Genomic DNA, 4,609 nt, shown 5'->3' with positions numbered 1-4,609 from the left:
CACCACACACACACACACACACACACCACCAAAAAACGACCGATCCCGGAACGTATGCAAAAGATGGAGGCCCTACACATTTTATAGGGAGTTACTAACTGTCGCTGGCTATATCTATTACCTTCGTAATGTATTAATGAACGAATGAGGCTCGTGCAAGTATTTGACGGATATCCCAATTATCGAATGGCCGATGGCGGCATCTGTGTTTGGTAAACAAACCATTGCTGCCATGGCAACGTCACACCTCAGCGAATTCCTTCCTTCAGGCTGTTGGAGCGAAGGTAAAAAAAGTCTGGGGTCTGCAGGTGTGATTAAAAAGTTGACATCAGTTGACATCTGTGTTAACATTACTGTAACCTAAATGAGACTGAAGACGAGAGTCATTTTATCGCGGTCTATACTCTATATAATAATGAGAGAAAGATTCTCTTTAATCGTATACAAGATTATTTCCCTAGTTTTAGATTTTTAGTCAGAAAAGAAACTCGAAAATTCTAGTACTATAAACTCCATCTGTTCTTACATTTACAACTGTCTTAAGAAGCGAGGAGAAGCAGGACCTGTGCACATACATACATACAGTAAAACAGACAGGCACACTAAAAAATCCATCCGTGAACGGTAGTAATGAATAACTATGGTGATGTTCTAAAACCCCCAACCCGATGTAAGTATTCACCAAACAAGGGAGTAACACTAAAACCCTATACATAGCAAGCATAGCTAGCATAGAGCTGTTTTCAAGCAGGAATACCAAATACCCGACTAACCTACCAAAATAGTATCAGACAAAACAAGTCTTCACTTCTGGGTACCGAAATGTCATACGCTTTCCATTCAAAATCAATATAATAGTTTCCACTCAGTGCTTATAGAAAGACTAGGTGTTTGGACCAGCTATAAGTATACTTGTATTTATAAGTACGGCCGCGATAGCTTTACAATCGGATTCAAATCAAGATATGTGAAAAAAAACAGAACTAAAATTTCAGTTATCTCTTCCGTATTTTCTTTCGATGCTGAGTGAAGATTACAAGATTACTAAAAAATTTTAACGTCTGTGCAAGAATTGCATACCTAATACAGTATGTAATGGTGAACATATTATTTTATCCGCAAACCCTATAGACATACAAGTAGCTGACGGTGAAGATATTTAGCGTTTGGATTGAATAGTAACAGGCATTATTATAATAGAAGCACGTAGCACTGGCAGTTTCTGATCAAGAAGATGATACGGCTTGCTATAGTATTCGCATGAGCTTTGTCAAGTTTTCCATTTAGTCTCAAAACATGTAAGGAATTGTTTGTACAGTAACTTTGCTGAAACCGATACGGATAGGAACCTGATCCGTAGTACAACAGCACATAAATATACAAATAGGTAAATATATCAAAGAATATTTAGACCTTAGAACAAGTAGTATAAGTTGACTCATCTATTGTTTTGTACGTAAGTTAATTTCGTTGTACCCATGTATTTGTCTGTATATCTACATGCAGTTTTAGACCTTACGAAAGTCCCTGTACTTTTGTTGGGCCAATAAAGTTCTATATACCCCATGGAGCGAAAAGACAATTGTGACCTATAGAACGAGAACTAATGAGATACACATCGTATCAAGACGCATAGAATCAATTCCCTATAGGGTCTAAAAGTAATAATTCTAGTAAAAATCAAACCACATACCGCTTACATTCACAGGGAGTCCGAGGAATGAAGTTCAATGTTGGTTCTGTGCATCAATGGTCAGAGTAAATCCTTATGGTCAAACATTAGCTGTGGATCCGAAGATTGTGTGACAGTATCCAGACAAACCCGGTGTAAAAGTAGGTAAAGGCCCACCGACCGGTCCGTCCAGGATGTCGGGAGCGGTAATTTGGGGTTTGTATCGTATCATCACCCTGTCATTAATCTTAATTAAGAGTAGTTGTCATGATGGGTACGTGCAAGATACTGAAGACGACACGTTAAGTTTTTTTTTTTTTTCGCATAACCGGCAAACCGACTTTAGGCGTAATACAACAGTTTTGTACATCACTAGAAAGCTTGAAACAACTCCTGCAATCAAATGTGCAAAGATTATTGAGTGTAACAAGTCGTTCGCTGTGATATAGCTAGCTGCCGCCGCGCCGCGTGCCTACGAAGCTGGTGTGTTACGTACGCCGAAGGGCGGTGATACCGGCTATACCGATAGAGATACAGATTGTACAAGCACGCACTTGTACAAGCTGCGTTTGAACCACTCACACCGGTGGTGGCGGGTTGGCTCTCCCAAACACGGGACCTCCATTTAACGTCCTATCCGAGGGACGTCCCTATCCGAAGCTACTAGTAGGTAATCAAAGTAGCAAATTTGTTTTTGACATAACTCCATGAGCCGTACTGTACGAAACGAGTCTAGATCTGTGCATGTGACTATACATATTTGAGGTTTTTTTATTGCTATGAAATCCACACTGTATGTTTAGAGAAGGAATTAAACTGATACGCACGACATAAATTGTTCTAGTAGAAGCTTTCAGGTGGCTTCCGCCATCTTTCTTCAGCTCATAAGAGGGGTCACGTGACCCAGGTGTCAAAAGTATCAAAGGGTACGTAGGTTTCACACCGTATTACAAGAACATTTCAAATTGGGAGAAGGCCTTTATGGCTCTACAATTGTTTAAGGTACAATATATCGCAACTTGACTTGTCCACTTGTATTAAAAAAACAGTGAAGACAACAGATTATGCTGGAATATGCTAATAACTCGTTACGTGTGATGTGACTACGAAACGGACGACAAAGTTACATCGTCAGTGTAATTAACGGGATGTTTTGATCCTACCTCCTATCCTTTGATTATTTTGTTCTAGAATATTCAATGGCGTTTGTATTGTTTCACCCCACAGATACAACAAGTACAGACAAGCTGCAAGCTGGGAGAAAATCAACACGTACATTCTCGGCTGGCTGGTCTGTGATGCTGTACCTGTGCCGACTCAAAAAAGTTTATTGTTTATTATAATTGTTTATTGTTTGTTTGCTTTGCACAAGATAAAATGAAATATCACAATTAAACATACGTTAACATACATGGGAGGGCCAGAAACTTGGAGGTTTATATTTTGCCCTTCCCAACACTATAGGATTAAAAGTTACCATTGATACTGAATGAAACAAAATTTAAACGTGGAAGACAAAAATAACAGAAAATAACAGAAACAATCCGAAGAACTAATGAAACAATACAAATCATCCGGGAAATCAGGGAAGAAAGTGCAGGAATACATCAACTCCGTCCACGATAATATTGTTCCGTCTACTCTGATTTTCTAAATAGTCAATTTTCTTGGAGAACTCCGGTAACTTGAGATGTTAGGATCTTCACTAACTCTATAGTGATTTTCAGTGTAATAACATCAGACTGCGCTTCCTTTTAAGGAAGCCCAGTCTGATGTTAATACACTGAAAGTCACTATAGAGTTAAAAGTAAAGACTTGAGCGAGTCGGCTTCAGCTTGAAAGTATTGTAGTGAGGTTTTCAGTTCATGCACTTCTCGCACGAGGGCGTCAATACGGTTATTTGCGGAGTCCGTTAACATTTGTGTAAATGATTGGAAAATTGCTCCTTGTCTTTTTAGGAGATCCACAAAGTGAGCTCTGTTTTGGTCCATTATCTCTTTCATTACTCCGACGGATACAAAACCGTCTTCCATTTGACTTTTCTGATGACGCGGCATGGTGAAAACTTGAATGAGTGTCTACTAAATTGGAACGAACTCACCGTTTGCCTTCTTGTGGTCTTGAGTTGAAGAGTTTGGATGTAGAGTCGTTTTCTAGAACGACGTCACAATTTTAGTTGCCCACCTGGGAATTCGATTTATTAATTTATTATTTTATTTTTGTTTTATTCAAACAGGGTAGAGACCTCAGTGCTATTTAAAAACACTGCTTTTCAGGAATGCCCTGTGACAACAAGTTACTCATGAAAACAATGAAACCAACACATTAAACAATACATAAAGTTACAAAACAACCAAGTGTCAAAACAAAATCGTTAACCGTAAATCAATGTCGTTAAGCCAGGCCAAGGTCAGAATTTTACCCGCCAATCGAATGGTACTGCAAAACAAAACAGGGGGGGGGGCGTCAGCGAGAATACTTGCAAATATCAATGTAGGTTGAATACTGTGCTTCTTTAGCCTTCACATAAGACTGTAACAAATACTAGGTACTGACCGACAAGGGTCTCCGTTACAGAGACCCGTTGATTTTGAAGTATTCCGTAGCTGAGGATGTTCAGAGATCGACGCGGCGTCCTTCTGGTATTTCCATGGCGTCTCCCTGTTGACGGCTAGTTTCAGCTTACTTGTCGAAAATCTCCGGTGTAGAAATGGTGATTTACCAATTTTTCTACATCAGGCAGTACTTCAGCACTTCAAAGTTAAGATTCGATGACGATTTAAGGATGATGCCGAGTTTTTTTAAGGCTTTTTTTAACGCTTTGTATGGGGACACTCAGCTCAGAGAGGGAAGAAGCGGCCATCTTGGACGAGACCATATTGTATAGGATCGCGCGTGGACCAAAAATAACGAGAAAGGCACTGAAACCGTTGCTCA

General features: G+C 39.6%; 1 protein-coding gene across 1 annotated transcript in view; it reads right to left on the bottom strand.

Moving 5' to 3' along the window:
- LOC109470103 overlaps window positions 1-1,803 on the bottom strand; it is a 33,235-nt gene extending 31,432 nt beyond the window's left edge. Inside the window, exon 1 of the mRNA XM_019768884.1 lies at window positions 1,694-1,803. The gene's annotated coding sequence lies outside the window, so the exon portion shown is untranslated. The remainder of the gene's footprint in view (window positions 1-1,693) is intronic.
- Between the last annotated feature and the right edge of the window lie 2,806 nt (window positions 1,804-4,609).

Source organism: Branchiostoma belcheri, unplaced genomic scaffold (assembly GCF_001625305.1).
Source record: "Branchiostoma belcheri isolate BF01 breed outbred unplaced genomic scaffold, Haploidv18h27 scaffold22, whole genome shotgun sequence".
NCBI lineage: Eukaryota > Metazoa > Chordata > Leptocardii > Amphioxiformes > Branchiostomatidae > Branchiostoma > Branchiostoma belcheri.
Note: the sequence above shows the minus strand (reverse complement) of the source record. Positions and strands in the feature narration are given on the sequence as shown.